The sequence below is a fragment of the Brachypodium distachyon genome, chromosome 4 (assembly GCF_000005505.3).
Source record: "Brachypodium distachyon strain Bd21 chromosome 4, Brachypodium_distachyon_v3.0, whole genome shotgun sequence".
Taxonomy (NCBI): domain Eukaryota; kingdom Viridiplantae; phylum Streptophyta; class Magnoliopsida; order Poales; family Poaceae; genus Brachypodium; species Brachypodium distachyon.
The window spans coordinates 27,819,917-27,831,300 of NC_016134.3; the positions used below are offsets into that span (position 1 = coordinate 27,819,917).

An 11,384-nucleotide genomic window follows, 5' to 3' on the forward strand; every position below is an offset into this window, starting at 1 on the left:
GCATCACCCCGTGTGACGGTCGGTGACGAATCCGAGGACCCCCCAGGATCCCCGCCTCCTTGCCCTCCCTGCGGGGGAGCGTTTTCTCCCTGCACCGAGGCGCGGGGCGCGTCTCCGCGTCCCGGGTTCTGCCCCCGACCCGAACCGGCCGGGGCGCCCTCACCTTGCGGCTGTTGGGCAGCGAGCGCGAGGAGTGCGTCCAGCTCCGCACCCCACACCTCGTGCGCCGGCGTGCCATGCTGCGGCTCGTAGCGCACCATGACCCGCGTGGCGATGATAGCTTCCGACCGGCTGCCCCCCGCCCTGTCCCCCGGCGCACCGAGGTGGGTTGGGTATGACCCCGACGGCGTCGCTCGCGACGCGGTGTGCTCGTGGCGCAACTGCTGCTGCGCGTCTTCGGCCCGCGAGTAAACTCACTGGCCGGCGCGGGTGGCGTCGTGGCCGCTCGCGCGACTAGCTCCGACGCTTGGAGCCACCAGCCCCCTCATCCGGTTGTCTGCCGACGGCCGAGGACGCAGGGGTGGCAGCTGCGACTGCTGCACCCGAGAGGGCTCAGGGTTCTCCTTGCCCTGCGACGCGTGTTGCGCGTCGTGGGACCGCGTCTGCGCCGCTGGGGCACCACGCGGATCAATCCGAGAGTCACCAGCCTGCTTGGGAGGCATGAGGGCTGATCCTGTCGGTGAAGAAGACGTTGCCGATGTAGCTGCAGACGAAGACGCCAGCGATCTCCGGCGAGCTATCCACACGCGCCAGGCTGATCCTGTCGGTGAAGAAGACGTTGCCGATGTAGCTGCAGACGACGGCGCCAGCGATCTCCGGTGAGCTATCCACACGCGCCCCCTACCTGGCACGCCAGATGTCGTAGCCCGGGGCGTAGACACCGGGGGTGAGCGGCACCCCTTTTTAGGTTCGGCAGAGGGCGTCGGGGATCGCTCCGGCGAGGACCGACAAAGCCAACGTCAAGCGTGAGGATGCACACAATCGTTTTTACCCAGGTTCGGGCCACCCTGAGGTGTAAAACCCTGCGTCCTGCTTCAGTGTTCTTATTTGCCAGTTAACAAAGGTTTACAGGTTGCCGGGGGAGTTCCCGGGCGTTCTCTCCTTTTCTGCTAAGAGCTACTTGCTATTTCTGGCCAAACCTAGTAAAAAAAAACCAAACCCCTGACCGTTGGTGGGGGTCCTCCTTTTATACTCAAGGGGATACCACAGGTGCCTCGGTGCATGACTGACAAGTGGCGAGCAAAGAACTAGGGCAGCTTGCCCTCGGTGTGCTGGCTTGCATGCATGATGAGTAGCCCTGCAGCTAGGGCGCTACGTGCCTAGAATTCACACCGGGCCAGTCACTGTAGGCTGACTGGACGTGAAATCCCCTTTCTGTCGGAGCATTTAATGTTTGCTTGTGCTTAACTCCTCGCCCTGACAAGCCCTGCGCACGGGGAGCCCGCCGAGCGGCCACGTGGCGTCGCTGTCCCGCCCGCTTGGTCCCGCTCTTGTAACGGGTGCCTGCGCCCGGGAACGCCCTTCCCGGCAAGTGACCTCCCCGGGAAGCACCCAGGCGGGAATTCTCTCGCTGCCCTCCAGGGTAACCCCCGCAGCCCGGCTAGCCCTACTGGGCTGGTGACTTGCCGGGCAGCTTGTGTGGTGCTGCCCGGGGTGCGATCCTTCCAGGGAGCAAGCTAGGTGGCCCACGTGTCATGCGGCGGTGGTACCCCGGGTGCCACTGGTGCGACATGTTCTTAGCGACAAACACTTTGCCTTCAGATCTGTGATAGAAGGTGTACCCAATTGTTTCTTTAGGGTATCCTATGAAGACGCATTTTTCTGACTTGGGTTTGAGCTTATCAGGTTGTAGCCTTTTGACATAAGCGTTGCATCCCCAAACTTTAAGAAATGACAGCTTAGGTTTCTTGCCAAATCATAATTCATACGGTGTCGTTTCAACGGATTTAGATGGTGCCCTATTTAAAGTGAATGTGGCTGTCTCTAATGCATAACCCCAAAATGACAGTGGCAAATTAGTATGAGACATCATAGACCGTACCATTCTAATAAAGTATGATTACGACGTTCGGACACACCATTACGCTGTGGTGTTCCAGGCGGCGTGAGTTGTGAAACAATTCCACATTGTCTTAAATGCGTGCCAATCTCAAAGCTCAAATATTCACCTCCACGATCGGATCGTAGAAATTTAATTTTCATGTTACGATGGTTCTCCACTTCATTCTGAAATTCCTTAAACTTTTCAAATGTTTCAGACTTGTGTTTCATTAAGTACATATACCCATATCTACTTAAGTCATCCATGAAGGTTAAGAAATAGGGTTTTTTATTTCTGTGCCCTCGGTTCCTTAGTTGTATTCAGTTTTGCCCAGGCCTTAGAACACTGCTTGCTTCTACACTTCGTTCTTTGGCAAATGCTCGCAAATGTTCTCACGTCGGACCTGTTAACGTTCAAGGCCTTTGACCGTTACCTCCTGACGGGTGGGGCCAGGTTAAATCCTGCCGAGTGGGGCCAACCTAGCTACTGACATGTGGGGCTGAAGCAACAGGAAAATGGTCCCTTTGACTGTAGAAGAGATGATTAATTTGCAAGTGGGTCCACCGTCGAAAGGAAAAATTCAGGCGGCTTCTGGCCACTGCCACACCGACGCTTTGCCGTCACCGGAGTTGCTCTCCTGCACGACACAGGCCAGGCAGGGGGTGGGGTGTCTAGCAGGCGCAAGGCCGCTTCACCCTGAGGTGGCGCTGGAGCTTCTCATTGCTGAAACCTTGTTGGCCGCGGGCTCGTGTGGTCTGCGGTGGCGGAGGGCTCCGCTAGGAGGCGGGGCGATACAGAGCACGGGAGAGGCAGGAAAGAGGGGCAAAAGAATCAGTAGGTCATCACGAATTTGACGGAGGCATTGGAAGGGGTGGAGGAGCACTACACGAGAACCTCGACGCTGGTGGGTGGTAGGCAGAGAGGAGCAGCGACGCGGGGATGACTCGGACCACGCGAGGCTCATTCAGAATCACCGGAAGTTTCAGAGTGATCAGGTGGAGCTGAGTGATGCGGCGGTCGAGTCCGGAGGCCACCGGAGAAGGAGATCTGCTCGGCGGCAGCAACCGGTAGGAGCTGAGGAAGAACATGGTGACGCAGCGATTGGAGGCACCTCGGGTCGATTACTTCTGCAGGAAGGATTCTCGAGCCGATGCGGGTCTCTTGGGCAAGGTGGCGAGGCTCGTGGAGGACGCTGGCCATGACGGCGCAAGGCAACGGCGCGCGAGCGTGCTCCGGACGGCGCGAACGCCGTTCGCGTTCCGGCCAGAATAGAGCACGAGAGGATGCGCCGCTTGCGGATACAGCTTCGGCATGTCTACGAGGTCGTGGCGGCAAGGTTTAGCGGCCGAGTTGAGAAGCGACGATGTCGCGATGGATGGCAGGAAGAGCGGCCAGGAAGATGAGCTGCTTTTGTTCGCCGGGGGGAAGAAAGAGCCACTTTTTGCCCTTTGAGCCCACTCGAATGGACAATTTTGTAGGAAGCTTGGAAATTGAACTTCCTCCAAATTGATCTTTGATAGCACATATGCAATCCGAATGGAAAGTTATGCAAGATGACGAAATTTCAAATTGTTTTGAGAAAGTTGACTTTTGTTGACCAGACCCACCATTTGGCCAGTTTAATGTAAATTTTGGAATTGAATCACAAAATTTTCTCCAAATGAACTCAAACTTTGCACACTAGTCACATATGCCCATTAATGTCATTATCTCAAAGCTTGTTCAAATTTGAATTGTTTACCTACTTTTTGAATTTCAAATTCAAACAAATCTGGGGGAACAGTTACCTCAATCACTGCTTAAATTCACAAGTTTCGTCCCAGAAGATTTTCATAGCGTTTAGTGTTCATCCTTGATGTTCTCTCCAAATTTCAGATTTTCTGGAGTTCAGGAACGATATTTCGTGCATTCTTTGAATTTTCAGCCTTTTCGGCTCATAATTCAAAATTCAATGAAACTTCGCACAAATCGATGTGGAACAAATATAACAAAGTCATGGTTGTGCCATGGCATTCCAAAAAATTTGGAATGTACCGGGTCCAAACGCATTTCAATCTTCTTGCACATAAACTACTGTTTTTGCCTATTCTGCCAATTGGAAAAAAATATAATAATAGCAAGATTAATCCGGAAAAATCTGAAAACCTGCATGGGCTCTTTATTTGTCAATACCTGTCACCAAAAAACAATTCAGACCAAAATCAATTTGTGATCACATGCATGAGCACATCTCTCTGGGATGTTTTAGAATCTCTAAAGGAGATGTTGGAAGTTTAATGTAAATTTTGGAATTGAATCACAAAACTTTCTCCAAATGAACTCAAACTTTGCACACTAGTCACATATGCCTATTAATGTCATTATCTCAAAGCTTGTTCAAATCTGAATTGTTTACCTATTTTTTGAATTTGAAATTCAAACAAATCTGGGGAACTGTTACCTCAATCAGCACTTAGATTCACAATTTTCATCCAAGAAGATTGTCATAGCGTTTAGTGTTCATCCTTGATGATCTCTCCAAATTTCAGATTTTCTGGAGTTCAGGAACGATATTTCGTGCATTTTTTGAATTTCCAGCCTTTTCGGCTCATAATTCAAAATTCAATGAATCTTCGCACAAATCGATGTGGAACAAATATAACAAAGTCATGGTTGTGCCATGGCATTCCAAAAAACTGGGAATGCACCGGGTCCAAACGCATTTCAATCCTTTTTGCACCTAAACTGCTGTTTTTGCCTATTCTGCCAATTGGAAAAAGAAATATAATAATAGTCAAATTTAGCCGAAAAAATCTGAAAACCTGCACGGGCTCTTTATTTGTCAATACCTGTCACAAAAAAAGAAATCAGACCAAAATCAATTTGTGATCACATGCATGATGTTCAAAGTAGCACATCTCTCTGGGATGTTTTAGAATCTCTAAAGGAGATGTTAGAAGTTTGATGTAAATTTTGGAATTGGATCACAAAACTTTCTCCAAATGAACTCAAACTTTGCACACTAGTCACACATGCCTATTAATGTCATTATCTCAAAGCTTGTTCAAATCTGAATTGTTTACCTATTTTTGAATTTTAAATTCAAACAAATCTGGGAACTGTTACCTCAATCACCGCTTAGATTCACAAGTTTCGTCCCAGAATATTTTTCATAGGGTTTAGTGTTCATCCTTGATGTTCTCTCCAAATTTCAGACTTTCTGGAGTTGAGGAACGATATTTCGTGCATTCTTTGAATTTCCAGCCTTTTCGGCTCATAATTCAAAATTTAATGAAACTTCGCACAAATCGATGTGGAACCAATATAACAAAGTCATGGTTTTGCCTTGGCATTCCAAAAAACTTGGAATGCACCGGGTCCAAACGCATTTGAATCCTTTTTGCACCTAAACTACTGTTTTTCCCGGACGTTCTTCCTCCCCCGCTCCTCGAGATGATTGCTCCTCTCCGAGTTTAGCATCGCGAGCTCAAACTCGTACCGCTCCCTTGCCTCCGCCGCCTCTCGGCTGCACTCGTTGGCGAAATCTTCCGCCAAGGAAGCCACCTTCGCGACAGCCATGTGCCGCCGTCGGCTTCCCGCACACGCTGCTGGAGCGTCTGCAGGAGCTCGGCATGGCGCCGATTGATCTCGCACTCGGCCTCCTCCAAGTCGTCGTCATCGTCGTTGTCGTCGTCGTCGTTGAGGGGGAGTCGGCCGCAAGACGAGCATGGGATGTCCACATCGATGCGGGCACGCTTTGGCGGCGGCGAGCGGCGGCGTCCATGCTCAATGCATGGGACAATGCCGCCGGCGCATGTCGGCGAGTGCCAGACGACAGAGTGGTGGCCAGCTCATGCCCTTGGCCGCCGCCGGCCGAGCTCTTGATACCGTCTACTAGCTCCTTGTCCTTGGCCATGTTGGAGAGAAGCGGTAGAGCTCGAGAGAGAGCGAGAGGAAGAATGTAGATGAGATCAGAGAAGACTAGAGAATCGGTTTACTGGGCACGCACATAAGTAGTAGTGGGGAGAGGAAGCCAACGGGACCGAGAGAGTAGTGGGGAGAGGAAACCGACGGGACGATCTCACAGTTATTGAGAGTGAGTGGGAAACGTGCTGGGATCACTCTCACTGGGCCGCGCACGCCTCCTATTGACGCCAGTTCGCTCCAACTTCCCACGTATGCCAGTTTCCCACGCATTTCAAACTGCGCCGGCGACCGCATTCAAAGCCCACCGATCGCCGGAAAACCTCTCCCCTTGCCCTGTCACCATCGCTATTTAACCCGGCGCCATGGCTCCGCTTCTTCTACACAGCTCTCCAATCTTCTCCTTCTTCTACACAGCTCTCCACTCCACTTCTTCAACCCGCCGCCCAGCGCCCCCGCTGACGACAAGCAATGGCGTTCGAAGGCCTCACCTTCAACCCGCCACCCCTCACTGACGAGGCGTTGTTCCCACCTTGCGTGCGTGTGGAGCAGACGCTCCAGGTGTGGGCGATGTCGCGCAGCCGGAGCTCGATGGCGCTGGCCAGGAACTTCCTCAACACCGGCTTCAGTCACCTGGAGGCTGGTGGCCCTCCAATGTACCGCCTGGAGAGGCTCCGCGAGCACGGCGTCAAAAACGCCCTCCTGGTGCACCTCACCAACAGCCAGGACGCCGATTACCTCCTTGGCCGCGTGTACTGGTGTGGATGCAAGTTCATCGCATTCACGCTGTACAACGTGTACACCAACACTACGACCACGTTCCCCCACGCCGGCGAGATGCCCGGCCTCTCGTACATGGAGGAGGCGGAGGCGCCTGTGGAGGTGGCTGTCGAGGGGCCTGCGCCGCCTGTGGAGGAATCTGAAGACGAAGCCGAGAAGTGAGCGATCGATCGGCGTTTTTTTTTTCAAAATTAATGTCGTTAATGTAAGCCCTTGTTGGAATATATGAACTAGGTTCTTTCTTCCATGGCTGTGTTGTGCTGAGTCCGCGGCGTGAGCGCGCGACAGCGGCGCATCCTACCGTCCGTCGCGCCGACCGAGAGCATCCTAGCGGCGCATCCTTGCGTCCACGTCCCCATCCCGGTCCTTGTCCTCATGCTCGCGCCGATCCCCACGCCGCAGCGGCCGTCGTCGCGGTGGCCAGAGTCAAGCTCGCCGAAAGCCCGGCCCGGCGCACAGTCAGCAGCGCGCATTGGTCCCACCAGCCAGGCTTATACCCAGTCCCACCCGTCAGCAGCTAACGGCTTGACCGAGTTGACCGTGAGGAGGTGCTCCGTGATGGAAAAGGCGAGCATTTGCGCAAAGGAGGAGGGTTGAAGCGAACAGTGTTCTAAGACCTGGGCAAAACTGAGTAAAACTAAGAAACCGAAGGCACGGAAGTAAAAAACCCTAAGAAATAACGATATCCACCACGCGTTGTAACACTCATTGGTTCACACACATCAGTATGTATGATTTCCAAGAAGTCACTTGCTCGTTCCATTATGCCTGAAAACGGGGTTCTAGTCATCTTACCCATGAGACATGGTTCACATGTATCAAATGATTCGAAATCAAGTGATTCAAGTAGTCCATCAGAATGGAATTTCTTCATGCGTTTTATACCATTATGACCTAGACGGCAGTGCCACAAATATGTGGAACTATCATTATGAACTTTGCATCTTTTGCCATTAACATTATAAATATGTGTATCACTATTATCGAGATCTAATAGAAATAAACCATTCACAAGTGGTGCATGACCATAAAAGATATTACTCATATAAATCGAACAACAATTATTCTTTAATTTAAATGAATAACCGTCTCGCATTAAACAAGATCCTGATATAATGTTCATGCTCAACGCAGGCACCAAATAACAATTATTAAGGTTTAAAACTGTAACGACATGACATGCCACTAAACCAGTAGCACGCAGATCCCCGACATATTACAAGTGACGTGAAGTTTCGCAAGTAATATACCGGTCAGAGTAGTAAACATAAACAATTGCAGTGGATTCGATATGCATAAATAATTGGAATTACCTTTACAAGTAAAATACAACCTAACAATTACAAGAAACACGGGAAGTTATGGCCTAACTGTCTCACTATTGTATAGACACTTGATGACATATTCCTGAAATGCATCTCCTTCGACGAGATACCTCGTCTCCATCTTGACGATCAGCGGAACATCTCTTATGTCTTAAAGAGTTAGTCACCTAAACAAAGGAGGTTTACATAGGGGATGAGTACAAAAGGTACTCAACAAGTCCAGGATAGCAACATATGTTTGAATGCACTATGATCTACTAGGACACTTGGTCCCCAAATAAGCAATGATTTTCGAAAACAATTCTGAGGAAAGAGTCAAGTTTTATTATAGAAATCTATGATCTCCTTGTCTCATGGGTTGTTAGAATCCCCTGTGGATTCCTTTCCCGCCGCGATCGCAGTTCCTACCCGGAACAGGGAGTGACAAGCCACGGTTCAATACACTTTGCAGAGGTGCGTTACTTTACCCACAGACGCCCATAGTCGTGCATCGAGGGGATCAGCCTTAGATAACACAACCATGAACACAAAGCCTTTTCACCCATCCCATCTGCCGTTACCTCAAAGCGTAGCTGGCCGGCGAACATAGACACCAGCTACCCACCATGACAAGCTGGTAGCCTACAGTAGAGGTCAAACTCCAACTGTCATTCATTCTATCGCAATTGGTCGCCTACAGTAGAGGTCGCCCCAACTGCTCCTAGGGAGGTAGGACATTAAGATGGCATTACTTCAGCTCAGCCCCGCCCATACAGGGTCATGTGGTCAACGCGGTCGCTACGGCGCTCGAGTACAAGTAGTCAATTGTTGATTAAGCCTTAAGGTGATATCCTTTGTAGTCGAACCCACCTTCCGCGGCATGAAAGCCAGGCTTGACAGCCTCCAAACAGGGTCCGAACTGCCAGCCATAATAGTTCACCGATGAGCAGTCGATCAACCAGATCCATGTCATATTATTTCAAAAATAAACTTTCTTTTGATGCAAGTGATACCAATAGAATACATTGCAAAGCTTTGATAGAAAATAATCATCAGATATGAACAAGAACTAGACTTGCCTGAGATACCTGGAAGATCAATTAGAAGACATCAAAGATTCGACTCAACAATAAGTCCAAGGCAGATTCAATCTGGGAAGGTACAAATGAAGTCCAATGAGGACTAACACCAAAATGCACATACCAAACAGGATGCAGAAGCTTTAAGCAAAGATACTTTACTCAATTCTATCAAGATTACTTAGTTATCCTGCATGTCATCATTTCAGGCAATATTGAAGAGATAAACAAGTTCTGGCAAGTTTATTCTACCCATTCAAGCAGGCTATCTAAGTCACATATTATTGAAGTACTAGATGGAGTTAATTTAACAGCAGGTTCACCAAGATTGCCTATTTCTTTATAAATTATGAAGCACCAATCAAAACATCACAAATACCCCTCAAGGATAAAGGATCCTCATGGACAACTTGCAGTTTCAAGGCTGGACCATGTTGGTGCCAGTGCGGCTTGCTAAAGCATAGGATTCAGTTTTGATGCACTCATGATGATCTAATTGGATTCTCAGCTATCAAGGATATTGTGCTGAAGGGTGGTGTTCTGGAGTCACTCACTCAATTGGCTAATGGATTGTTTTATGCCTCATGTGACAGCTTATACTGTACAATTGTAATTTTGGTGGGATTCGGAATCCGGGAGCTACTAATTCAATAGCACGGTCAACTTAGTGATGAAGTTCCAGAGATGTCAATTTATGACATGAGAAATTTTACTCCTATACTACTAGATATTTGAGCAACTAATGTATGAATCAGGATAATGTTGATTCTAATGGTTCTGGTGTGAGAAGATTCAGTCTAAAATATCCTGATTTTAGTTTCGTTATGGCCTTAAAGATTCAGCTAACTAAATAAATGTGTACTCATATAAGTAATGCTTCCTGGACCTCAGCTCTTCTCTCTACTTCCTGAATTCTGGTATAAATGTACATGTTACTACTTCTCTATGTACTAATGGTCAGGTGGCTGCCCATGGTGATCTTGATTCTTTAAAGGTACCATGTTTCAGTTTAGTTCCTAGGAATTGTATAATCAGGGTCATGTGTATTGACCAATTTATTTGGCTAAGCATGCACGCAGCGCTTTCATGTAAAGATTAATGCCATGACAGTTCTAAACTCCTAGTATTCGGTCTTCACTGTAATTACAGAGATAAACTACTGGGAGTAATCACACAAGCATGCTAATAGGCTTTTATTTATATAGCAATTAGAATATCAGTTTTTTAGTCTATCAATGATTTGGGGTTCAATTGTACTATCCAATTCAGAGATGGGTATGTATATTCCTATACATAGGATGACAAACTCTAAATCTGATAATAGGGGATGTACGAAGTGCCTAAGATATTAATGATTAGCTTAAATAGATGTTCCCCGTTTTCCATTCCATTTGCTAATTTGGTACTTCTACCTTCATTCAGCAGATTAGCACCCAAGCAATCAAGAAATTAGTTCTAGTCAGATTCTTCGGTGCCATGATGATTAACTCACACAGATGTTCCCCTTTTCCCCTCCTAAATGTCAATCTTTCTGACCATGAAAACAATTCAGCAGCAATCAAACAAAGATTTCTTCCCATGAAAAATCCTATTTGTGGTGCTCCTGAACATAAGACTTTACCTTGAATACTTGGGGACGCCTGAACCTGGCCGGTTACTGTTCGTGGCATCCTAGACTCCTGCTACTTCTATCTTATGGTCAGCTGATCTGCTAATCGTCTCCTTCCTCTTTGCGCTATCTCTCGTGGGCGCCGCCGCCGCTTCGATCCGATGCCCAGAATGGCGCCGGCTCAATCCTCCTCCCCGCCTCCATCAACTCTCAATCACGCGCCGTCTCTTTTCTAGTGAGGCTTGGCCTGGTGCTTATCTCCCTAGGAGAGATCAGAGCCATGGCGCAAGCTTGGTTTTGGTGAGAAAATGCTACAGTCCATGGGGAAAGATAAGGTCTTATAGAACTTCTCCTTCCTCTATTGTTCAGTCGGTTCCTCTGTTGATCTTTTTACTCAGGGCAGGAGTGGCTAGCCCTGCAACGGTGGCACTCGCCTGGCTCGCCAGCTCCTGCTGAAAACCCAGGTGAGGTGAGGTGTCTAGTTCGATATCTACTAGAGAAAAATGTTCTTTTCCTTCAGTTCTTTACTGCTGCTACGGTGAATGGTTACAGGAAAACCAGGTATTTAGATTTATAAAGCGGTATCCTTTTAACTGGTGATTAATTTCGTGAGCTAGACCTATGGCGATAAAATCACTTATGCTCTAAAAAGAATTCTAACTAATGTG

The 11,384-nt window shown here is 48.6% G+C and overlaps 1 long non-coding RNA gene across 1 annotated transcript; it reads right to left on the reverse strand.

The window, feature by feature from the left end:
* Nucleotides 1-7,864: 7,864 nt before the first annotated feature.
* On the reverse strand, nt 7,865-11,150 carry LOC106866631. The gene is made up of 3 exons (XR_001407574.2): nt 10,729-11,150; nt 9,117-9,179; nt 7,865-8,947 (listed from the first exon to the last, which is right to left on the reverse strand). It is a non-coding gene; the product is annotated as an uncharacterized LOC106866631 (long non-coding RNA).
* Nucleotides 11,151-11,384: the final 234 nt, after the last annotated feature.